The following is a 26,893-nucleotide window of genomic DNA, read 5'->3' as shown; positions in this document are numbered from 1 at the left end:
AGAGCAAGGTAGTTCTGCAGCGGGGATGGGAGAAGCCTCGTGGCTCAGAGTGGGGTATCAGAGTTTAAACAGAGTGAGGAGGGTGGCCCTGTTGGGGAGGGGATGGCAGCAGATATGGGAGATTGGTTATATACAAAGACATTGATCAAATCAATAAATATGTTAACAATGAAAGCAAGGTTTCCCACCATTGAAAAAGAGAGTTACAAATATAGAAAGGGGGAAGCTAGAATGAGTCCTGCTGTTGGGTCACAATTGGAGACATCTGTGTGAACTCGTGGTTTTCAATAGAGGGAGAAATATGTGCAGACACGCACACCAGCTCTGGCCATTTAGAGGGCCTGGGAGCAGCAATCCCCCAATAATAATGAGCACACCTAGCACTCAGATCGTGGTTTCCAAATACTATTTTCTACTAAAAGAGACCAGGGTTCCTTGGGGAAATTGCTGATTCCAGGGCTGGAGCACAGAAAGTACAGGTGAGCCTAGAGCATCTTACTGTGCCAGAAAGCCAGAAAGCACTCAAAGAATGCCAAATTCTGTGAAAGGAATACAAAAGCCAGCTTGAACAGGACCGCACCGGCCAAACCAGGGACAATCTGAGCATCAAAATAAATAAGAATTATCGGGGCTGGCCCAGTGGCACAGCAGTTAAGTGGGCGTGCTCCGCTTCACAGCCCAGGGTTTCGAAAGTTCGGATCGCAGGCGCGCACGGACGCACCGCTTGTCAAGTCATGCTCTGGCAGCGTCCCATATACAGTAGAGGAAGATGGGCACAGATGTTAGCCCAGGACCAATTTTCCTCAGCAAAAAAAAAAGAAAAAAGAGGAGGATTGGCAGCAGATGTTAGCTCAGGGCTGATCTTCCTCACAAAATAAATAAGAATTATTAAAACTCATTCATTATCATGGGAAGCCATGAGTCTATACAGATATAAAGAGATGAATAAATTCAATGTTTGTTAAGGAATGAGATGTTTATACAGTTTCAAAATACCTCCCCACAAGATGTGTATCAATTACACAGGGAAAAAGAGTAACTTTACAGTGGGAAAGCCTAGAAGACACCAACTTAATCAAGCGATCAAAGGTAACACCACCAGACATAGCACAAAGAGACATCTGTGCCACTTGATAGGATGCAGTGAAAAGAACATAATCTAACTGCTGTGGGATTCCTGCCAAAAGTGCATAATCTGAATCTAATTGTGAGGAAATATCAGCCAAATCTAAATTGAGGGATGTGCTACAAAATAATTGGCCTGTAAACTTCAAAGTGTCAAGGTGATAAAAATCAAGGTATGTTCCAGACTGAAGGAGGCCTAAGAGACATGACAACTAAATGCAATACATCATTCTGAACTATTTCCTTTTGCCATAAGGACATTATTGGGACAATTGGCAAACCTTGAATGGGGTGTGAGGATTAGATAATAGCAAGGGATCAACATTAATGTCTTGATTTTGATGGTTGTATTGCCATTCATAGGAAAATGTCTCCTTTTTTATAGGAAACACCCTCTAAAATACTCTAGGGTGACTAGATACAGCTTGGAAATTTACTCCCAAAGGTTTAGGGGGAGAAAGTTCTTTTTAGTGATCTTCCAGGTTTCCTTTGAAAGTTTGGAATTGTTTCAAATTTTTAAAAAGAGGGGGAAAGGTTGGTTCTGTGACCTATAGCCCATCACTTACCTTTAGCCAATAAATAAGATAAAATAAAGATAAGTGAAGGAAGATTGGGGCACAAGGATTTCTTCTAAAAGAGTTATGACCTTATATTTAGAGAATCTTTTTCATTTCAATTGGGTGGCAGGGAGAGACATTCGTTACCCCAACTCTTAGAGGGTGGGTGTATCTGCCTGAGAGAGAGATTAACATTTTGTCCCTCGGCATGACGCTTGCAAAGCTGCAGAAACTCACAGAGCCCCTAGAACTGCAACCAGAGCAGGGCATGGAAAGGTTTGAGCACAGCCTGCCCTCCCAGAGTCAGGTGGGCAGAAAATACAAAACATCTCTCAGGAGCAGTGGATATTATGGAGGACAGCTGTACTTGAGCCACCTTGAAAAGATTCAAGTCCAAAGGCAAGGTGATTCCAACAGCCAGAAGCTCAGAGGGAAGGGGTTATGGGAAGCAGGGAGAGGGGAACTATAAGTGGTCACCAGGAAGGTAAGCCCCAAAGTCAGGGAACAAGGCGGCGGGCAGTGCCTGATACCCCTTTAGGGAAAGCTCTCCTAAGACCTACAAAAGCACCCCAAGAGAGAGAAAGCCAGCATTTAGGTATCCGACACCCAAAGGGCATCAACCCCAGGATACAACTGCACTAATGTCAGACTGAAACCAGCAAGAACAAGCAGCAGCAAAATAAGAGACAGAAGAGAAATTGAAAGAACAAGAAAGAGAAATCACAGGACAAAGCACGCTCCACCCTTTCTCACTGCGAGTTCCCAAGCCTGGTTCAGGCCTGGAAGTTCTGAATTGGAAGAAAACTTGAAATTTTGATTTGGATCATAATTTTTTAATACCAGAAAGCAAGACTAAAACACCTGAAAGTCACCAAACATCTATGGAATCTTCCAGGGACAGAGAAGGGAAGGACAAAAGACCTTGTTTGAAATGCAATGGTGAGCAAGAATAATGGACTCCCTGCTTCTCCCCACTGAGTCCAGCTCATGCCATCTGCTGGTTACACATGCATTATCCATGGGTCCTCACAACACCCTAGAAAGAGGGCCTTCACTGTGAGCCTGATTGAAAGGGGCCTGAGTGCAGGCTCATGGGTACCAAGTCACGGCATCCAGTGTGCTGGCCTTCCAGGAGAACAGGGCATCACTCTGTACCACAACTTCACGCGTGGGTAATGAGTGAACTGAGACCAACAGGAAAGCCGGTAGGTGGGCAGCAGAAATCAATGAAGGATAATGCAAAGCACCGTTGCAGGGAATTTATTTTGCTTTGTAGTGGCTTCAAAATGGGAAAACCACAGCTACAGGGAGGATTAGCAATCAGGAATGGGGTGGTTCTTCCAGTGCAGAGGCATTGGCAGAAAACACATTGTAAAAGCTAAAAACTCAACAAAGAAAACGCCCACACCAGGGATGTTCACAAACCCGGCTTCTGTTTATTCCCCCGCTGCAGTGGTTCTTAACCTTGCTTGTACATTAGCATCACCCGGGAGTTTTTAAAAGTCCTGATGCCTGGGCCCTAACTTCAGAGATTCCAGGCATTGCCGTTTTTTTTTAAAGCTCCCTGGATGATTCTAACGTGCAACCCAGGTTGAGAACCACAGCTCCACTGCAATGAATTTTGTTGCTTAAGTTTGGGAAAAAAAAAAAAAGAAAGAAAAAGAAAAATGTTTTGTCTAAATTACAAATATCAACTCCAGAAAGGTTCAGCTGAGCTGAAACTCAACCCTGAAAAGTAATTTGCTTGAAATATAAACATACCAATGAACGTTCAGGCATAGTCTCATTTGCTAGGTATAAGAATAGATAGAGATAAAAAGACATAAATATATCCATCTTCCTGGTGCTAGTGCTAAAATGTGTATTTGAAAGTGTTTTTCCTGCATTCAGGAATTGATATTCACCTCACCAGTTCATCTTACCCACACTCACTCACCTGTACCTCCTTGCGAAGAAACACACACATTTGCAGGGTAGCCGTATGACATTGGGTATGCAAGAAGTTACAGAAAGAACAAAGTCATTGGACCCACCAAGGGACTGAACTGGGGGCTTTGTTTCATGAAAATTGTTCCGGAGCCAGCTGAACCCTCACACTATAGCATTGCTATCCACCCGTTGACACTAGTGTTTCAATAAAAGCAGAAAATGAACAAGCAGTTGAACAGAGTGTTCCTTTTAAAGGTCTTGTACATTATTTAATTCCAATGTCATTTTCAACTTTCATCCTGTTTTCAGACTATTTTTAATATTTCGACATTATTCACCTTAAAGGAAAAGGTCCAGATTCCTCTGCTTGAAAGTCAAGGTCCTTCATAATCTATTTCCAACCTAACTTTCTACCTTTATCTCTGTCTCCCCATCCCACTCCAGAACAAATTATCTTTCATAGCTAGTAAGTCCACTCACTACCCCAAACTTTCTAAAGCCACCTTTTTTTCTTTTCTTCCATGTACCTTTTTTCTTCATTAAAAAGCACTTATTCAAAAAGTATTTATTGACTATTTTTCCTATTGGGGATAATAGTGTTTAGTCTTAAACTGAAACAAGAAGATATTTAAATAAACATAGATACATATATTGTCTTTTCTACTAATAAAAAGACAATGCTGACCATTTCCTCAGCAAGCACTGGATTGACTAATTACGCTAATGGCTCCAAACCTTCATCCCTCTCTGGATCCTCAGCCTTTGCAATGTGACTTGGCAGCTCTACTGATCAAAATGTGACACCTACTTCCCCATTCCAGTCTCAGTTTGTGACTGACTTTGACCATTGGGCAGCCCTGACACAAGCCAAGGCTTAAAAAGAAGCACTCAAATGTTTCTAATTTTGCTTTTGCTCATTTGTGATTGCTTGGAGAACATGCCCAGGCTGGCCTACTGGAAGATGAGAAACACAGAGCCCAATGATCCCAACTGCCCTAGCCAACAGCCAATCAACTGCCAGACTTGTATGTGAATGAACTCAGCTGAGACCAGGAGAACCTCCCAGCTGAGCCCATGCTAGATCAGCCAACCCTTGACACTATCACCTTAGTGAGCCCAACCAAGACCAGAAGAACTGTCCAGACAAGCCCAGCCTCAACTGCCACCCAGGAAACTCATAGACTTAATAAACACCAATTGTTTTCAGTCAGTGAGTTTTGGGTTGTTTCATCACACACATTATCGTGGCAATAGATGAATGATACAAGTACCCAAACTAACAACTGTATAGCAGTAATTTAAGTGAGGTGAAAACAACTGCCCAAAGACTAGACTGCAAGACCCATGAGGGCAGGGACCGTGTTGGGTGGTTCACCACTGTGTCCCCTTTGCACAGTACAGGGACAATCACAGGTACTCAATAATATGTGCTGGATGAAGGAAACATCTGGTTATAACAGATCCTATGCTGTAACAGTTCTCAGAATGGTCATGAAATCATTAACTTCCAAACTGTTAAAAATATAACTGACCCACTACTATCATTTACTTACCTGTTTCCTTTCCAAGTCAAAACCCTCAGCCAGCGCACATAAACCACACAGTAAAAAGGGTTTCTGTAAAAGGCTTCCCCCAAGCACGCTGATGACTCTTTGTCGCATCACATAAAGCCATTTCTTTCCAGCTGCCAGGCTGCTTCTGCAAGAGCTTGAGCTCAGCCAGTTACAGTAGCTGGTGTAAAAGCTAATCTTAGAAAACACACATCACTTTTCCAACCCCGTAATTAAGACCAGAAATCCGTAATGGAGACATTCATAAAACTGGGGTTTCCTAGTGCCAGCTTTGCCTTGGAGTTCTGCAGAATGGTCCAGATTGGGGGAAGGCTGCCCAAAACAATCTAATGGGCAGGAGAATGGGCTCCTGGATGGTCAACGGCCAATGGGAGCAGGCCCAATTCAGTACTTTCCAAATCCTCCTCTCCTTTTCGCTCATGGCTCAGCACTTCTCTGGCCACCTTGACCATTATTAAGCACCAGGACTAACCAACTATTAGCAAGTTCATAATAGAAGAACAAATTTATATAGACAAGGTTCGTAATTTTTGGGGTTTTAGAGTTCTGTCTTCATTAGTGTCGCCAGCAGCTAGTTGTAAATGAGAAGGCTTTTAATTTCACAGAGGATATTTCTATTTCACCAATTTTATCTTTCACAGAAGGGACCAGTTTCAACCAACTGTTTCCCAGTCCTGATACTTGGATTCAAGTCAAAAACGGCTATTAAATTTATTTAGACAGTGCTTATTATTGAATCCTGATTTACTAACACACTTATTTAGATGTAGCCATAACAAGGACTGGAAGCTACAGCCTCTTCTTCCCAAAATGCAAACATAAACGTATGCTTTACCTCTGTCTCCAGGCCTTGCCACTTATCTGGTCAAAGTGTTGCTATTGGCAGGTCATCCTTGATTACACTTTAGGAGCCTGTCTCTTTGGTACAGCCAGGAGGGTAGAACCGCCACGTCCACATATGTCTTCAATTGCGGAGATATTCTTTTCCCACCACTTCCCAATGTGGAGACTTTTGCAATCTGTTTAATACTAGAGAGGAGCCAGGTTGCTATTTTAGGTTTAACTATAAAATATTTATTGAGTTCTAACTTACCGAGAGCTGTTTGAAACCCCAGGGCCTTAGGATTGTGTCATTTTTATAAGAATGGGACCAGAAATTGATCAGGTAATGGGAGGAGGAAGAGGAAAGGTCACCCTGATTTTAAGGATCAGCAGAGCAGGGGGCTTGGATGATAAGCACGTAGAGGACAGGAAGGGCCCCTTTTGAGTCCTTCATTCAGTTTTACGGGCATAGAATGTGAAAACTGAACAGTACCTTAGAGATTGTGTATCGCACACTTTGCATTTTATATGAGAAAACTGAGGCCCAGAGAGTGTAAGTGGCCTGCCCAAGGTCAAACAGCTAGTCACTAGAAGAATCAGGATCAATCTTTTTCGCTCTTTCTAAATTCCAGCAAATGACCATGAGTACCATCTATAAAGATAGGGCAGTTGTAGTTACAACTTTGGTGTTGTAGTTACACATAAGCCGAGTGCAGAATCTCAAATGTTCCTGCCTTTGAGGCCCAAGCTCAGTGCACTCATATCAGTAACATTTCTCATTATACTTTAACTCTCAACAGTGGAGAACCCCTGGTTTAGAGCAGGGGTTCTCACCCTCAGCACTATTGCCATTTTGGGGTGGATAATTCTTTGTTTGGGTGGGGATGAGCGGTTGTCCTGTGCATTATAAAATATTTTGCAGCATCCATGGCCTCTACCCAGTAGATGCCATAGCGCCTTGTTTGGTTCTCCAGACATTGCTAAATGTCTCCTGGTAAGAAAATCGCCCCAGTTTAGAACAACTGATTTAAAGTAAAGTTAGTCTGACACCTGTTCAAGGCTCTTCATAAGCATCACTGAGCTACATGACATATTTGTATGAACGGTGAGGAAGATAGAAAGACCTAGAGATTTAAAGAGAAAGACCTGCTATCATCATTGTATTCTCCAGCACCTAGAACCATACTTGACACAAAAAACTTATATTCCATCTTCTTAGAAATTAATAGAATTAATCTTTGTTATTTATTAATTAACAAATGTTAATTATTAATTAATGAAAATCTCCTTAATGCTTCCAGTTTACATTCAAATAATTTTCTTTCATTTTTCTTACTCCTAGTGTACAGTCGGTATTCTCTTCCTAATGGCCACTGTAGTTCTTTTAAAAAATCATAGCCTGAGGCCAGCCTGGTGGTGTAGTGGTTAAGTTCGCGGCTCCACTTCTGGTGGCCCAGGGTTCACATGTTCAGATCCCGGGCGTGGACCTAAGCACCGCTTATCAAGCCATGCTGTGGCAGGCGTCCCACATAAAGTAGAGGAAGATGGGCACGGATGTTAGCCCAGGGCCAATCTCCCTTAGCAAAAAAAGAGGAGGATTGGCAGCAATGTTAGCTCAGGGCTAATCTTCCTCACACAAAAAAAATCATAGCCTGAAGAGTATACGAAGAACACAAATGTAGAATAAAAACAATCCCCCAAATGAAAATTTTTTAAAAACCTCATTCACATTTGATTCTTTACCAAATTAAAATTCATTTGGATAGGGGCCAGCCGGGTGGCACAAGCGGTTAAGCGGGCGTACTCTGCTGCGGCGGCCCGGGGTTTGCCGGTTCTGATCCCCGGCGCGCACCGACGCACTGCTTGTCAAGCCATGCTGTGACGTCCCATATAAAGTGGAGGAAGATGGGCACAGATGTTAGCCCACAGCCAGTCTTCCTCAGCAAAAAGAGGAGGATTGGCAGATGTTAGCTCAGGGCCGATCTTCCTCACAAAAAATTAAAAAGAAAAAAAATTCATTTGGATTAATGAGCAAACTCCAGGGCGGATTAGCTTGCGTTAGCACAATCAGATTGCCTTCCTAGCACCCAGATGTAGGGAATGAGAGCAGAAGTGGTTAAATGGGAGAGGAAGGATGGGACCTTAGCACTTCACGGACCTCCTTTCATTTCACTTCAAACAGTATGAAGCAACTCCCAAGTCCTAGGCAATGTAGCGATTTGTAACCTGCTAAGGTACCAATCTGAGGCTAGTGTGTCTGAGAAACTGGTGAAAGGCGCCCGGCCAGCTGACCAGAGACCACGGCTGGACTCAGCTCCATCGTTCTCTCCTCACTGAAGACACATACGCAGTGACTCTGGCAGATGATTTTTTAAAAACTGCTTTCTATGTGAAAAATTGCCATCATCAAGTGAAAGACAAAACTTCAGGGAAAGTTGGGAAGGTAAACTGTACTTAACGAGCAATGTGAGGGTAAGCGCAGAAACATTTGATTCTCAAGGGAAATACAAATTAAGAGAAAATGAAGAACTTGTACATTCTCTTATTCTTACCTTATTCTCAAATTTGGGGGACCGGAAAGGTCTGGAGTATAGTCCCCTGGATTGTCAAGGGTCTGTTGTAAACTCTCACCTACCCAGGAGCACTTTGGGATGGGGGGGTCTGATGAGTGAGGGTCCAGGGTAAGGGTCTTTGAGCAGCCTGAGGCCATGGGCTTTGGAGGAAAGGGGTAGTAGTTCAAATCCAAAGAGAGAGGCTCACTTGGTGATTCTGCCTTTCCAGAGCTGCCTCCCCAAGCAGCTCTCATTTAATTTCAGTGTGAGGGAGAGCAGGCTCCTGCCATGGTGAGTTCACTCTAGGATGACAGGTATAAAAGAGCAGCCTAGCGTCAGGGCTGGAGCTCAGGTCTTCTGCCTCTGAGACCCCGTAGAAGCACATTGGCTATGGAAGGATGCTAATGCCAGGCAAACAGACCAGGCATGGAGAGGCCTGGGCAGTGCCATTCCAGGAGGCTAGTAGGAGGCCAAAGGATGCCTGTTCTCCTGGCCGGGTGATGGATGTCTTTTCTGGGGCTCACCAAGCTGTTCTGATCTTCTTCCCTGCTAGAGCCATCACTGAGGCCCCAAGAATCCAGACCCGGCAATGCCCTCGGCTGTGCAATTTCCTGTCACATGTCCCTTCCCTCAAACCTGGAGGAAGAGAGCAGCTGCATATCTTATTTCAAAGGGGCTAGGGAGTGGATTGCCTGGGAGGTTGCACTCCCAGCAGCTCCAACTAACCATGACTCCCCCATGAACCAGCATGAAGGTATGCACGCTCGGCCCTACAACCATTCACCAAGCTGGAGAGAACCCACAATTGTCCTTCTTCAGAAAGATTCACTGTCCCATGGTGTGCCAGGTGCTTTTATATCGTCTTATACTTTGTAACAGCCCTCTTATAACAACATGGCAAAGTGCATCTTTATAAATGAGGAAACCGAGGCTGGGAGAAGTTAAGCAATTTGTCCAAGATTGCCCCAACATGGAAGTGATCTGGCTGGGATACAACCAAGTGCTCTCTTTCACAAAAGAGGCGCTAGCCCTCTCTCCTCACCACAGATTCCCATCTTGAGTGTTCAAAGAGGATGTGAGCCACCTGTTTACCAAGCTGCCACTGGCTTGGCACCAATGTTTGCTTAACCTCTGCTCATCTGCCATCTTCTGAGGATTTTCTTGTCCCGCCCTTGAGCAGGCTCATGTTTTTCAAGTTTGGTCCTGAGAAACCTCTTATTTACCAGTGTGAGGAATTTGGGTTTCTTTCCTACACTTGCCCCTTCTGGATTCCCCACCTCGGCTATTCTCCATTCCGTAGCAGCAGCGGACCAGGGGTGGCCCGAAGTGGCTGTCCCAGCAGGGAGGGGTGTTTTATCACCACAGTGTTTGGAATTGTTGGTACACAATGATAATATAAACTAGTTTGTTTTATTACAGTTTTTAAATTCTCTACAGATAATGCATTCCCCTCCCCCCATCCCCATGGCCTGTACCTGGGACAGACGCCGCCCACCTAACTTCACCTTGGTACACTAAGGCCACACAGGGTTGCTATTCTAGAAGTCTTTAAGTTGAGCACCATTCCTAAAAGGGACATTGTCACAAGGTCCCCGAGAGCAGGAGTCAGGGCCTAGACACCATTCCCCTGTTGATCTAGGAGACTGCGTGCTGCTTCACCCTTCCACCACCTCCTCCACCCTCCACCACCTAGCCTCAGTGCCCTGGAATCACTCTTATTCCCGTCTGCTTGTTGTTCCCTTCCTTCCCCACCCCACCACCCATCAAATCCTGCCCAACCTCCTGCTTAAGTGGCTAAATGATCTGCCAAACTCATTCTCTCTGAGGCCTTAATGCAAAGGCAGGACTTCTCCCAGAACTTGTGCACCTAAAACAGCAGGACTCCTAGGTAGAGTGGCATCCATTTACAAAAGATTGCATTGCTAATGGCAGCAATGAAACAATTCGAGGCTCCAGGAAGGAGCGATATGGAAAAGGTAGCCTCTGGCCAGGACCCTCCACATCACCCTGTGTATGTGAACTCTGCATGTCCTGTGGCAACAGCTTTCTTTTACTATCCAAACAAAATGGCCTGAGGCCCCATCACGTGGGACTACAGTGCCATCCTCCAGACTCCTAAGGGAGGGTGAGGAACTTACGGTCTCTTGGCCACCTCGTACTTAAATTCTCCTTTCCAGAGACTTCTTGGTCTGCGCTCACCATCTTGCCTTCTGCATTTATGGTCTTCTCTGTGCACTTATGTGTTCTCCTCCCCTCAGATGCTACCTTTTCCCCCAATTCATTCCCCAAATGAATGTAGAATCATTGTTGTGCATAATAATACTTTTATTGAAATTTGGTTAAAACAGAACAGAAAATAGCTTAAAATTGAATATTAGTCACCAGCGTTCTTAAAGCTCCTATTCTATCCGTCCAATCTCACCTTCTCAGGCTGGAAATTTCCTTGCTCATCTTCTCCTAGTTTTCCAGGTTTCAAATCCCTGTTTGTCCCTCCACCCCCAAACTACTAAGGGAAAATGAAAAATTTCTGTTACTTTATTATATAGACATATTTAAGTCTGAACTATTCCCTTACCAGGGACTTTGGGGCCTCTTTCACTCATCTGCTTAATAAGGTTTCCTGAACAAAGAACCGCCTTCCTTGGCACGAAATCCACTGCTCCCAGTGCCCAGGGAAGCTGCAACAGTCATTTCTGTTTTGAAATGGCAATTTTTCCTCCCCTGTTACATAGGCAATTTCTTCTTCTGCCCATAGGCCTCACTTTGATTCCTAAACCATAAGAAACTTTTCTTTGTGCCAATTCACTTTTCTCAATTACTTTTTTTCATAATATTGTAAAACCATTTCACAATTATTGAAAAACAAAAAACTTGATCCCATCGCTCTTACAACCACTTTCATTTTCAAATGCTCCATTTTAGTCTGTGTCCACTCACATACATTTTAAGGCATCTACATTTTCCTCTTCTGCTTTTTTATTTTATATGATACTACAAACAACCTTCCATGTCTTCATTGCCATTGTTTTGATAGCCTTCCATTGAGTTATTGCCCCACAGTTTAGCTATGTGTTCCCCATCACAAAAGCAGGGATCTTTGTCTGTCTTGTTCACTGTCTGCCACTTACTAGGATCTCAATAAATATTTGTTGAATTGAATAAATGAATGAATGAGACATTTACAATGTTACTTATTGCAATAAACCTCTTTATGTGTATAACATTTTTCCTTAGCTTAATTATTCCCATGATATAGAGTCCCAGGACTAATCCTGGGATTCTTGTAAAAACTGCAGTAGCATCAGTTTTAATAAAAACTGTTTTTAATAAACAGTTAATAAAAACTGCAGCAGCAGCAATTATATTAGCTAGCATTAATTGAGCAGTTACCATGTGCCAGGCTCTGTGCTAAGCACTTTAAACCCAAAATATTACTGACTCCTCACAACATCCCCACAAGAAAAGTACTAATTATCCTCATTTTGCAGATGAAAATGTGAAAGGTTGTCATTTGCCCAAGGTGAACAGCTTGCACAGGGCAGAGATGGGATTTGAACTAAGGTCCATCCTCCTCCAGACTCTGAGGTCTGAACTATTATAATGACTTATAAGATCAAATGGTATGAACAAGCTTACAATTCACAGTACATACCACCATGTTGTTTTCCCAAAGTGTTATGGTCATTTATAGACGCAGATGAAGGGTTCCTGTAAACTCATTTTAAGGTATACCACTTGTAAAGTGCATATACTTGGGTTTTGCTTTTTCAGTCTGACAACCTTTATTTTTCAGTTGTAATATTTAGTTCATTAACATTTAATGTAATAATTGACTCATTCACATTTTTTTTTTTCATTCACATTTAAATATCCCATCTTACTATTTGGCCAAACTGTTCTGGGTTCCTTTTCTCTTGCCTTTATCTAAGTTGATTTTCTCTTTTTTAATTCCATCTTCCCTTTCTGCTAGCTGGGTAGGTATATATTCTTTTTTTATTTTTAGAGGTTACTAGAAAAGAGCTTTTTTTATAAAATCTCCTGGCACTCAACAGATACAACTATTGGCACATGTTTGATAGATACTCATTAGTCAGCCTAAAATAAATTGTCTCCTAAAGAGCCCTCTTCTCCCCACATGGCACTGTGGTCCAAAGACTCAGGTCCCCCAGAGCATGACAGTAGAATTCCCTATGCACAGGCAGTGCCAAGTTCTGGCTCTAAAATATTAACCAGCTCCTGTTGTCCTCAAAAGCATTCAATCTAGTACAAACAAGCAGGCGAATCACTTGATACCCAAATTCAGATGGCCATCAGTGTAGGACACAACCTGAGCACAGGCTGATGGCAGAGATGGCCTCAAACCCAGCCCCTGCCGTAGACAAAGCCCCAGCTTGCCTCATGCTGGCCTCACAAACCCTACAAAGACTCTCTTTCTGGGAAATAGAACCATCCTTCCATGATCTGATCCAAAATGTTGTTCATGCTTGAAGAGGCTACCTACCTTCAAATATGATATGGTAACTTTTTAATTATTCATTGGAACAGAAGGTGTCCAAATATCCCTTCTTTTTGGCTTTGGACAATGGTTTTATATTTACATTTGAGATGTTCTCAAAACTTCAAGAATAAAATGAAACCCTGTTGCAAAGGGTTGAAGCAAATCAGGCTTGAAAATAGTCTATGAGCTTCCTCTCCCTCCTTTCTCCCTCCCTCCACCCTGCAACTAATATATTCAGAGTTTGGGGTGGGGTGCCAATCGTTTAAAACCTCAGGGATCTATGCATGCACTTTAGCAGTAAAGTACTCGAGGAATTCCTAAAAATAGCCTCCCTGGCACTTCATTTGTGACCATGGACACAAATAACGAGAATGGAAAACATCTTTGGTAGGGGAAGCAAGCTGTTTCTGTTCCTTAAGAGTCTGATTTTGAATCTGTTAGCAAAGCTTTGCTGTCTTGTCTGGAATCAGAAAGGTCAGTTTGAGGTTAAGCCCAAGCGAATGGTCCATCATGAAATAAACACAGCACAACCCAGGGCTGTGTGCAATGTTATTCTTTCACCTTCTTCCTGGAATTTCAGAGGCTGTGCAAATGGAACACAAAAATGGACAAAATAATGTAACTGCGAAATAATGCCAGGGGAGAAATCTGTTTACTTGAGGATTCAAAGAAGAAATAAAACATGCCTTAATGATGGATGCTCCCTGCTCCCTAACAACGCCCTCTTCTCTCAAAAAAAAAAAAAAAAGACAAACTATACTTTGTCTTTTCTTTCTTTCCACAAGATTTTTCTTATTTCCAAAACTCTTTCTTTCTGCTTCTCTTTCCTATATACACAAGGAGAAGGAAACTTGGGATATTAGAACCGCATGGAAGAGCTGAAAAATCAGCAAACCTAGTGATTTTCAAACTTTTTTAAAACCAAAGGGTCTAATTATTGATTAAAACTTACTTGTAAGCTGTATTAGCTATGGCTGAAGTAATGCTGTGTAACAAACCACCCCAAAATAGAATGCTTTTTAACAACATCTATTCTCTTGCTTACATATCTGCAGATTGACAATAAGCTGATCTAGGCTGGACTCAGCTAGGGAAGTTCTGCTTCAGGCTATGGGTTAGATTTAGGTCTGCTCCACATATCTCCCATTGTTCCTGGACCAGTGCCTACCTGCGGGCACATTCTCACGGTAAATGAAGGAGCACAAGAGGAGAGTCAAATCGTGCAAGTACATTTAAAGCCTCTACTCACAACACATCCTCGCACATTCCATTGATCAAAGTAAGTCACACAGCCAAGCCCAAAGTCAGCAGGACAGGAGAGTGCGGTCTGCAACAATGGGGAGAGGGAAGGGAGTGATTATTTGCTGATCAATAATACAATCTATCACAGAAACTAAATATTTTAAATAGACGTAAGTGGCTCTTTGCTAGTTGAACAAGAGATGAGGGGAGCCTAGACCTCATTCTCTTCTCCACCCCCAAATTCCCAGTGAGGCCTCTGGCAACGCTGGGCTCAAAGAACACAGCATGAAATGCAAGGCAACCCACTCATTTTATAGATAAAGAAACTGAGGCACAAATAATTATAACAACTTGTCCACCATCTGAGAAGAATCAGCTGTGAGGCCACAAGCGAGAGGACTCTCTCTACAAGTTTTCAAATCTGATGACAACTGATCATTTTCCAGTCTCTAGTCAGAGTTACAGGGATTACAACAGTTACATAGTTTACAATTTGTGTAAATTGCTTACAGCTGGAGAAAATGTTCACAAACCAGGTAGCATAGTAAATAAAGAAACAGAGGGAGTGAAGAGTACTGAATCTCAAACTGCTCATTTCACAGTACAAACTTCAGAACCAACTACTTCCATTCCCGCCACCCATCTGTGATTTGATGCAGGTTAGAGCAGTGATAGACAGAACGGGGGAGAACATAGTTGAGCTAAACTCTAAATGCATCTTTGATGAAGAAAATTTTCAAATTTCAAAAAATAAAGATAAGATCATAATTCTATTTGTTGATAAATGAAGCCTTCCAAAGCCAGAGTATCAGGAGTGGGGTAGAAGCTTTCCCAAGTCTGTAGCTCCTGAGAACTAGAGGCACTGGAGGAAGCACCCATGGTCCAAGGATGCTGGCCACCAACGAGACCTATTGGTCCAGCTAGAGGACTGAGCAGGAATAGATTCAGAAACAAAAAGTAGGGTCAATGCCAAGAAAAATAGTCATTTAAAGAAACACCAGGCTGAAGCTAGAGGCACACCAGAATCCCAATGAGGGCCAGGTATTTTCAGCCTTACCCAGCCTATGATTGCAAAGTCAAGGATTGGCACAAGAGATGGGCCCCCTCAGTGGTTGGGGGATGGAGGGGGTGCCAAACACAGCATCTGAGGATGAAACAAAATGACCAGGCTACTCCTTGACCTGAGAGTGCAGAGGCCTCCCTTGTCCAGTCTTTGGCATGCCCCTCAGCTCACCTCTAGTTATCCTTGCCTCTCCAAGCTTGAAATTTTAGAGGTAAGTATAGGGCACAGGCCACTCCAGTTACTGAAGCTTTTAATCTGTCTAACCTACATGAGGCCCCCACTGTGGTGATCTTGTGCTGTGTCATAAGAACTAAGCAGGGATTATATCTCCCCAAGTTTCTTCCCTCTATGGTTCTGGATTAAGGCTGGCAACAAGAGAAATCTGCATGAGATTTGGAAGGTGGAATGAAGCAGTGGCCTTCCTTATGCTCAGAGATCAGGTTAGGGCACCAGTCACAGTGGCAGCTCACACATGTTGTCTCAGACCTGCTGGCCTACCCCGGTGGTGCAATATTAACTGGGCCCACAGCATCACTATTTCCCACTGGATCTCCTCCTGGGTCAGGTGCATGTGCAGCTCTGTGATGATGGGCACCCGCTTTTCTCACACATTACCTGTGTTATCAAGATTAGAGCCGGTGTGAGTCAGATGCAGGTCCCAGTTTGTTCCCACTCTCCTCCACTTAACATCCAACTTTCCATCCCAAGCGCAGGCCCTGCTGACCTGTAGAAACTTTAGGCCCAACACCAGACACAGAGGCAGCAACCTTGCAAAGACTTTTCCACTAGTTTTCGTATTGAGTAAGTCTAATCTCTATAATAAATCCCTTCTTCCACGTCACTCAGAGTAGCTGTGCTTTCTTGATCAAATGCTAACTGATACAACCAGCTACTCCCATTGCTTCAGCAAATGCAAACAAAGACCCTTCTGTCTTGGCTTCCCATGTGGTTCTTCTGAACAGAATATTGACACTTTCTCCATGCTTCTGCTTTCTTGATTACACTTTTATCACCACCAAACCATCATCACCACCATCATGGTCACACTACCTCTGCCACCACCATGGCACCACCACTAAATGACCATCACCACTATCACTATCACCATCACCATCACCATCACAACCACCACTACCACCACCACCACAACTACCACCACCATCACCATTGTCATGGTCAACCACCACCATTGCCACTACCAAACCACCATCACCATTCCCAAAACCACAACCACAACCACTATCACCACCACCACCATTACCACCACTGCCGTCACCCTGCCGCCACCACCACCACCATGACCATCACCCCTATTTTATCTCCCTTAATTTTCACAGCAAAAGAATCATCTAAGTGGGATTATTCCTATTTTGAAAATGAGAAACTGAGGCTCAGAGAGATTAAGTAACTTGTCAGCAGCCAATGAGACATTTAAACCCAGGTCCAATTCCAAATCCCCTCTTCCTTCACCACACTACTCAGCCTCTGAAACTGTTTGACAGAGCAAGAGAGGGCGGTGGTCAACCAGCAAAAAGTATAGAAGGAAGCAACACTGTGCTGATCGAGAGAGGAGGAGAAGAGAAACAACAACTAGAAGGCGTTAGACAGGCAAAGAAGGCGTAGATTCAGACAAGTCCTTCAGAGCAGAGCTGGAGTGGGAGGGCGCCAACCACCTGGGTAGCAACTCTGACCCAAAATCAGCCTGGGGTTCAGAGAGGGAGTGGCCTTGCTTCTGCAGATCTCAAGGGCAGAGCCCCAGAGGAAAGCTTGCCCATTGTATGGAGGACAGAAATCCCATCTGGCCTCCAAAGGAAGGGCCAATGAGTTAAAAGGGGCGGGAGCCAGAAACGACCATGGGAAGCACTGCCCACTCTATGCTTTCGCCAGAGAGGTTCTCAGCCCTGGCTGCACATTAGAAGCATCTAGCGAGTTTTAAAACTTACTGATGCCCAAGCTCCACCCTCAAAACCTCGTGTTATCTTTTAAATGCTCCCCAGTTCATCCTAACATGGAAGGATTGAGAAGCAATGCGTTAAACCAATGCAACTCTGGCCTTATGATTTTCTTCCATTTGAGCCCCCAGAATTCTCTCACACTCTAGTACGATTTAGTTGGGCTCTTGAACTAAGGGGCTCCGAGTGTTGGATGGCGATAAAGTATATGAGAGAAAAGGATCCTTCCCAGAATGGAGAAAAACATGAGCCTAATTTTTGACTGAGGAATCTATCTGCTTTTTATTTGGAGGTGAAAGAAGTAGAGAATTAATCTACAAGCTGAAGCAGTAAGAAAAGGAAGTAAGCTGGAGGGGACCCCTGCACTTGGAGTAGGTGCTGCCCTTGTCCCCAGCCTCAAGGTGAAGTTGCCTCATTTTCTACAATATCCAAAGGCTTAATGGAACAAGAGAAATTATAAACAACAATAGCAATTGCTAGCATTTGCCAAATACTTACGATGTGCCAGGCACTGTGCTAAGTTCTTTAGATGTAAAAATATGTAAAAACCCTTTTAATTCTCAAAGTAACCCTGTGTGATGGATGCTAACATTTTCCCCATTAAACAGATGAAGAAACTGAAGCACAGAGAGACTAAAGAACTTGCCCAAGTTCACACAGTATCAGAGCTGGGATGATATCCCAGGAATATGCCTCCAGAGTCCACATTCCTAACACTACACCATACAGTATCTCAATCCCCATGGGCCCTGGGGTAGGTAATATTATCCCTATTTTACAGGTGGGGAGATTCAGGTTATTAAGCAACTCTCTCAAGCTGCCACTAGCACCACCTGGATTTGGAACCTCCACAATGGAATACACCAGAGGGGCTTAGAAATGCTTGGCCCAGAGGCCGAGAGATGTTTCTAAACGCCCAGCTCTTCTCCAACACCACCCCACCCATCACACTCAGAGGCTACACAAAATCACATGCAATGATCTTTCAAAACAATTGCATTTTTAAAAATCTACCCAAGACCCAAATCAGCATTGGCATTTGTGCCAAATCTGAAAATGACACGTAATAGAAGGAAAGCGTGAATCCAGCCGTGCTTTAGATTGGGCAAAACATCTCAAGTTATTCATTTCAAACATTTTGCAATTGGCAAGACCCAAACCACATTTTTCCAAACATTCCCTTCTCCACCAACACCCGTCCCCCACCGCCACTGCCCCGCTTTACATTGTAAACCCATGTGTATTTCCCCAAAAATGTAATCCATATGTCTCTGATGCGTTTACACTTAACTCATCAAATTGTTGTTTGCTAAGAGTTGTTTGCTGCCCATGAAGCCTTCTGAGACTGTCTGTGAGGCCTTCAAAAGGCTCTTTCAGCCTCTTTTCTTAGAAACAGGAAGCTACATTTAGCTAAGGGCAAATGAAATTGAAAATGTTGGCCGTGGGAGGGAAGAGGCTCCAGGACCAAAATGTTTGTTCTTATTCTCCACATGGTAGAACAGCAAGGAGGGTCCCCCTGCAGTTATACGTCAAGGTCCTAGAAACTTGCTCTTGGTGGCACATCATGGCCAGGGTTGGGGCCAATTTTGTTTTCAGCCGCATTCACAGTTCCTCTGTTGCCACAGCCCCTAAGGTGGTTCGAGAATGTAAAGGAGAGCCTGCAGCATATCCTTGTCCTGGGTCATTCATGATCCCATGGTATCAACTGCTTTAGTGGAACTGAACCCTGTATACTGGGTTTCTATCTCGGCAGCTAAAGATCTCGCAAGTTCTTCTTTTCTACCTGCCTTAAAAACACACACACATACAGACAACAAAACAAACACTTCTCAAGACAAACCATTATATCTGATATGGTTTAACTCATCCATATTTTCTGGCTTTAGCAAAAGTTTTGGGTTTTTTTGGGTTTTCTTAATTGCTTAAGTTCAGCTAACTTGTGTCCTTTGGGAAAACTGATCTATGTAAATGTGATTTAACTAAAGAGGTTTGAGCCATTCACATGTGTTTTACATTTTCTAATCATCCTGAGCTCTGTACATACTGAGCAGACTGAAAAATGATGGTGGTCTCATTTCAACATCAATTTTTATCCGTTTTATCTCCCAAGAATGCCAAATGATGGCTGGAGAGCACCTCACTTCCTATTTCCAGACAATCAGAAGCTGGTATTTATGGAAACTCTGGAAGTGTGTGAAGTTGATTGAATGGGTAGAAGACTCAAAGGAAGAAAGCAATTCTTTAGGATGTCTACATTTTTTAAATTGGCCAAAACATCAGTAAGATTCACTTTAAATATTCTATTTCCCTGATTAAATTAAATTTGGCAAACATTTAAGAAATGCCTACTGTATTACTTTTCCATTGTTGCATAACAAATTACCACAACTTTAGTGGCTTACAACAACATACATTTACTATCTCATAGTTTCCACGGGTCAGGATTCTGGGCATAGCTAAGCTGGGTCTCTGCTCAGCCTCTCATAAGGTTGCAGTTAAGGTGTCAGCCGGGCTACATTTCTGTCTGGAGGCTTGACTGGGGAAAAATCTAGTTTCAAGCTCATTCAAGTTGCTGGCAGAATTCACTTCTGGCTTTAGGGCTGAGCTCCGCATTTTCTTGGTAGCTGTTGGTCATGAACTGTTCTCAACTCCTAGAGGCCACCCTCAGGTCCTTGCCATGTGGGCCCATGTTCTTAAAATATGGCTGCTTACTTCTTCAAAGCCAGCAGGGAAATCCTTTCCGTTTAGGAAGGGTCCAGGCCTCTTTAAGGGGCTTTCACCTGATTAAGACAGGCCCACACAGTGTAATCTCCATTCTGGTTAATTCAAAATTAACTGATTTGGGACCTTAATTACATCTGCACAACCCCTTACCTTAGCCATATAATGTATCCTAATCAGGGGAGTGACATCCATCATATTCACAGGTCCCCATCCATACTCAAGGAGAAGGAATTATATGCTGTATGTACACTAGGTGGGTGGGAATCTTGGGGGTCATCTTAGAATTCTGCACACCACACCTATGTACATAGGAATCATACCTTCATGCAACTCACACCCTAACAAGGGCAGTAGATATCCAACAAATAATTACTACTCCAGGAGATATGTCCTATAATACAGGTATAGTCAATGTTCAGAAACAGCACAAAAGGGGTCACACAGAAACTGGGATTTGTTAGATCAGTAGGAGTTCACCAGGCAGGCAAGTATGAGGATGGGGGGATTAAGTAGGATTGGCTTGAAGCAATACGGTGTGATATTGTTTCAATTACCAAGAATTTGATTTTGCTAAGGGTTCAGCAAATGTGCTGAGCATTTTTATTTGCTTTATTTTGACTTACTTATCCCCTTAAAAAAGGAAAATAAATTGTCTTAAAGCCTGGTTGATGGACCATGTGTATGTGCGTGTGATACATTGCATATGACTCATCCACTTACAGAAACCATGAAAATAACACTGAGGGGGGAAATGTATAACTTAACGCTCCAGCTGCAATGGACTGAATGTTTGTGTCCCTTCAAATTAATATATTGAAGCCCTAAGCCCCAGTGTGATGGTATTTGGAGGTGGGGTTCTTTGAGAGGTCCTTAGGTCATGAAAGTGAGCCCTCATGTTGAGATGTCCCCTTATAAAGAGAAATATAAGAGAAATGATCTCTCTCTCTGTCATGTGACCATACAGCAAGAAAACAGCTGTCTGTAAACCTGGGAGAGAGACCTCACCAGAAACCAACCATGCCAGCACCCTGATCTCAGACTTCCAGCCTCCAGACCTGTGAGAAATAAATGTTTGTTGTTTAAGCCACCTGGTCTATGGTATCTTGTTATAGCAGCCCGAGCTGACTAAGACACCAGCCCTATGAGAAAATGTGCTCCTGGGGGCCAGCCCCCTGGCATAGTGGTTACAGATCAGTGTGCTCCGCTTCAGGAGCCCGGGTTTGTTGGTTCAGATCCCAGGCATGGACCTATACTATTCGTCAGCATGCTGTGGTCGTGACCCACATAGAAAATAGAGGAGGATTGGCACAGATGTTAGCTCAGGGCTGATCTTCCTCAAGTGAAAAAAGAGGAAGGTTGGCAACAGACATTAGCTCAGAGCAAATCTTCCTCAGCAAAAAGAAAATGTGCTCTCGGCTTTCCTTCGGAATGTGTGGACCATTTAAAATCAGAAGCTTCCCTTGAATTCATGTTTTATTTCAGAAAGCTGGAAATAAGTCTGTACCTACTGGCATAATAACAGGAAAAGCCAAGGCACTTTCCGTGTCCCAGAGCACAAAGAACAGCAGCCGAGGTTGGACGTGAAGCCAGGCCAATCCCAGGGCCTGAGGTGACACATGCTGAACTGCACCCCACATCCTGGCATTTTCGTAACTTGAAACAAGATTCACTTTTGAAGCTTGAAGCCTTCTGACTCTTTCACCACAACATATAAACACAGGCCAGAAAGAAAATGCCTCTAAAAAATACAGTAGCCTTCACATTAACTCCAAAATAACTCCTGAGCCACTAGGAAGATGACAATACTACGACGAAAACACAACATCTTGCAGGCGATTTGAGGCCACATGTTTCACTTCCAGTGCCAAGTCTGAACGTGGAATATTTTCTGGTTACTCAGACCCGCTCAAGTCAGTCTGCCTCTCCATGGCCTCCCTGATGAGCCGTATGGCAGAGGGAAAAGCACTTGAGATATGACATTAGGCAACCTGGTTCCAGTCTCAATTCAATTTGTTCTTTCATTTACCCAGGATTGTTGAAGGAGAAGTGAGTTTTCCACTTATTGAGTAAGTGAGTTTTTCAGACAACTGAAAAACTTGCTAGCTACAAGATGTTTGCACTTTATTGTTTAAATATTAGAAATTCTCTCAGAGCTGGCCCAGTGGCATAGTGGTTAAGTTAGTGCACTCTGCTTCGGTGGCCCAGGGTTTCCAGGTTCGGATCACAGGCACAGACCTACTCACTGCTTATCAAGCCATGCTGTGGTGGCGTCCCACATATAAAGTGGAGGAAGATGAGCACAGATGTTAGCCCAGGGCCAATCTTCTTCAGCAAAAAGAGGAGGATTGGCAACGGATGTTAGCTCAGGGCTAATCTTCCTTACCAAAAAAAAAAGAAAAGAAAAAAAAAAGAAATTCTCCTAAGATATGGTCTATGTGAAGAGCATGGGCCCTGGAGTCAGGATGCCTGGGTTTGAATCCCAGCTCCACCACACGCTCACTGTGTGACATTGGGCAAGGAACTTGACTTCTCTGTGTCTCTGGGATAGTCCTTACTTCATAAACTAATGGTGAGGGTTAAATAAGTTAACTATACAAAACACTTGGAACAGTACCTGACACATAATAATCATTTCAATAAGTATTATTGTTATTAATATAAAACGGAATGTAAAATATAAAAGATAAATGAGGCTTTTCCTCTCAGGGTCATCATGATAAATAGTAAGCAAAATACTGTATATATGTATGTGCATACTATATACTACTGTGCACCCACTCCCACTAAATATATATAAATACACACACAGGCATATATAAATATATACAAAATCACGCCTTCTTGACCCACTGGAATAAAGTAGGAAGACTACATTTACCCTGAATGACCTCAGGAGGTGGTTTTTCACGACTGGTATGTGCCTTTTTTCAATATCTTTGCCTGCTCCTCATTGCTCTGACTGCCAGCAGTCATGTCTGGCTGTGTTTGACTGTCTTCCCCTCTGAGATGTTGTTCTATTCCTCTGTGACTGGGAAACCAGACTACAGAGGTGCTAGAACTGTGGCTAGAATAAGAGCTCAGAGACCTGAGTGAGAGTCTTTCAGGCTCCTTTATGAACTAAATGTAAGGGCTTGAACACCTGGGCATTGTGTCACCCGTTTTGGTTGATCAGAGAAGAGTGTTTAGTTTGCTTTCTGGATCTTGAACATATTCTACATCTACGGTTTTCAGCTACATTCACAGGTCACTCTGTGAGCACATCGCAGGGGCCCGCATGGTGGGAGGAGGGGATAGGCAGGAGGGAGGTCTATCCACTCAGGCTCCAAGCCCTCCACTCCCGGTTCAACCAGAGAAGCTCTGATATGTGTTTTATATAATGGGGTTCTGCATACAGTGCCATTTCAAAAAAAGGTTCCACTGCTAAATCAATAAATAAAGTTGACAGCTACTGTTCTACAGAGTAGTGTTTGCCAGATAAATGACTTCTGGGCACACACTCTTTTCTGTATGTTTGAAATATTTCTAATAAAAAAAGAAAGAGTCACAAGCCAAACCATCACTAGGAACTAAACATAACAAGAACTCACACATGATAAATGAGACTTCTTTAGAAAGCATTTCCAAATAAGCCACCATAACTACGATTTGTAAAAATTTTTAATGAGATTAAGCTAACCCCACATTGATACCACCAGAGGGCCACCAAGTTAAAAGTAAATAAATGTTATAATTATTAAATAATTCAATAAGTTAAAATAAGTTATAATTTTGAGAAGTCGAAAATGTTAACAATGGATACAGATAGATGGGAATGAGTTGCATGGTTGGGAAAAGGAGAATTAGTGTCAACGATTTGTCAGTGTTTTTCCAGAAGTCACCAAAAGAGATCCCGATAGCTGATGCCAGTAGAAGGATGTTTCTACTCAGAAACATCCTTAGAGTGAAGATGGATACATTAGCATGATGTAAATAACCTTGCAGCAACATCCAACTCCCTCTTGTTCTAACTCTATCCTTACTAACTGTATCAGTCAGGATTGTTTTGCTGCAAGAAATAGAAAAACACAAAAGAGGCTTTTAAAAAGCTTAAACAAGACCACAGTTTATTTCTCTCTCACAGCTGTGAAGGTAGGTAGTCCAGGGCTGGCACAGCACACTGTGATTTCGGGGATCCAGGCTTCTTCTACCTTATTGCTCGGCCATGAGCATCTTCCATTCACAAGGTCCCTTCTGGTCCAAAATGGCTGCTAGAGTTGCAGACATTATGACATTCCAGACAGCAAGAAGGAAGGAAGAAGAGGAGAAAGAAATCTCCCTTCCTTTAAGGAGACTTTTTAAAAGTTTCACACACCCCTTCTGTTTATATCATATTGGCTACAACTTGTCTCATGGCCACACTTAGCTGCACAGAAGGCTGGGAAATGTAGTCTTTGTTCCCCACAGTTCTGTGCCCCCAAAATCAGGCATTCCATTACTATGAAAGAAGGGAGAACAGATATTAGATGACAACAAAAGTCTCTACCATGCCAACTCACCTCCTGACTTATATTTTGACTTCCAAAGTGGACCTACTCAATGGAAATAGAGTGGTATCCCCATTATCCACTCTTCCCCCAATTATATTTCTAAAAATTAATGGTCAAGTCAATGTAATGCCACAAACATTTGTGAATTACCTATCACGATTCATACAATGGAATACTATTAGCAATAAAAAGAAACAAATTATTAATATATGGAACAACATCAATGAATCGGAAAACAACTTTGCTAAGTGAAAACAGCCAGACACCTCCTCCAAAAAATAGAGAACATGTTGTGTGATTCCATTTTTATAAAATTCTAGAAAATGCAAACTAATCTATAGTGACAGAAAGTGGAACCATGGTTGTCTGGGAAGAGTGGGAGGAAGGGGGGAAGGATTGCAAAGGAACACAAGACAATTTTGGGGGTGATATGTTCACTATCTTGATTGTGGTGATGATTTCATGGGTGTACACATATAGCAAAACTCATCAAATGGAAAACTTTTTAAATGTGCAGTTGAATCTACATCATTTATACTTCAATAAAGCTGTAAAATATTTTTTAAAAAGAACCTATTACATGCCTGGCTCTATGCTAAGCGCTGAGGATACAAAATAAGCTGAGTCCTGTCCCCAAGGGGCTCACAGTCCAGTAAGTTGTTCTGATGAATAAAACAGGCTTATGAGCGTAGATGGAGTGAGTGGTTCTCCCAACACATGAGCACCATCAATAAACAGACTCAGTCAGGGTGCTTAGTCTACAAACTGAGGACCAGATCCTAGCCCATGCGTCCAGCCAACCCCCAAAACCCAGCCTGAAACAGCCCATCAGGCTTAACCATTTTACAGCAAAGACATATATACACCACCCTTTAGATCTATTTCTACATACAGGTATGAATACATATGGGGAATAATATTAATACTTTAAAAGTCCCAAAGTTAATTGTGTATTTTCCACTTTTAGAAATGAAATCCATTGGCATGCTCCCTTCACTTTTCACATCTGTGTTGCAAAGCCAGGAAGCATCATATGACAGAGACAAGTAGTTGGCACGAATGAATCTTTCAGAAAGAATAGCTAGCAAGACAGCTCTGTGGGGTCTTCTGTTTCCAAAGACCAGTACCACTCACGTCTTGACATCTCTTGGTACTGCTCTTGTAGCATGGGCAATGTTGTAAGAGTGCAATGCAAAGCTCTGGAAGTCTCAAGGTGGGCTCAAGGATGAATATTATAGATCAAATTCTTTGCTCTATTTTCCCCTCAATTTTGCCCCTCTAGTTCCTGGGGTTTATGAAGGTTAATAGGACTTTTCCTTAGAACTAAAAGTTGTTGCTCCTACCTTTCCCACTTTGAGAAAACAATCATAAAAAACAGTGGTTGCCAGGGGTTGAGAGGGGGAGGGACAGATGAATAGGCAGAGCACAGAGGACTTTTAGGGCAGTGAAGATACTCTGTATGATACCATAATGAGGGATATATGTCATTATACATTCGTCCAAATCTATAGAATGTACAATACCAAGGGGGAACTGTAACGTAAAGTATGGACTTTGGGTGATGATGATGTGTCAATGTAGGTTCAACTGAAACAAATGTACTCTGGTGGGGGATGTTGGTAATGGGTGAGTCTACGCATGTGTTGGGATGGGGGTATATGCAAAATCTCTGTACATTTCCCTCAATTTTGTTGTGAATCTAAAATTGCTCTAAAACAATAAAGTCTTAATTTAAAAAAATCAACATGCAAAATGATAACCTCATTAGAGTTAGGTAAATTCTAATAAAAATAACAATGAGATTATTATTATTATTATTTTAATTACAATAATCAAGGTACTCACATATAGTAGGAAGGAGTATATTTTGGCATGCTCCTCTGGACAGTAATTTGGCAAGATGTATAATGAGCCTTTTGAACAGTTCATGACAAGGTATGCATAAAACATTTCCAAAAGATTATATATTAAGTATTAGTATTATATATAAGTATTATATATTAAGTATTAACTGCTTTAAAAAAAATCATTAGTTGCTGTGTAGACAGCTTCCTCATAAAAAAGTAACAAGATTAGATCAATTCAAAATTCATATCAAAGAAAGAAAACATTTTTCCATCATCTATGAGGCTTTTCCTTGTGGGGTTGTGTAGCCTGAAGGTCATTGAGTAGGGAGTGTCGTATAGTTGCATCAAATGCTCCCACAACCCAAAATACCACCCCCTCTTATCCTTATCCACACCTGACACCCCTGTATTATTGACCCCTTAGATTAAGATGCTGAGGCTGAATTGTCCTCTGGGAAAAGAAAACAAAAGTCCAACTGGCCTCC

This window comes from Ceratotherium simum, chromosome 18 (assembly GCF_057802395.1).
Source record: "Ceratotherium simum simum isolate JZ-2026a chromosome 18, ASM5780239v1, whole genome shotgun sequence".
Classification (NCBI taxonomy): domain Eukaryota; kingdom Metazoa; phylum Chordata; class Mammalia; order Perissodactyla; family Rhinocerotidae; genus Ceratotherium; species Ceratotherium simum.
Note: the sequence above shows the minus strand (reverse complement) of the source record.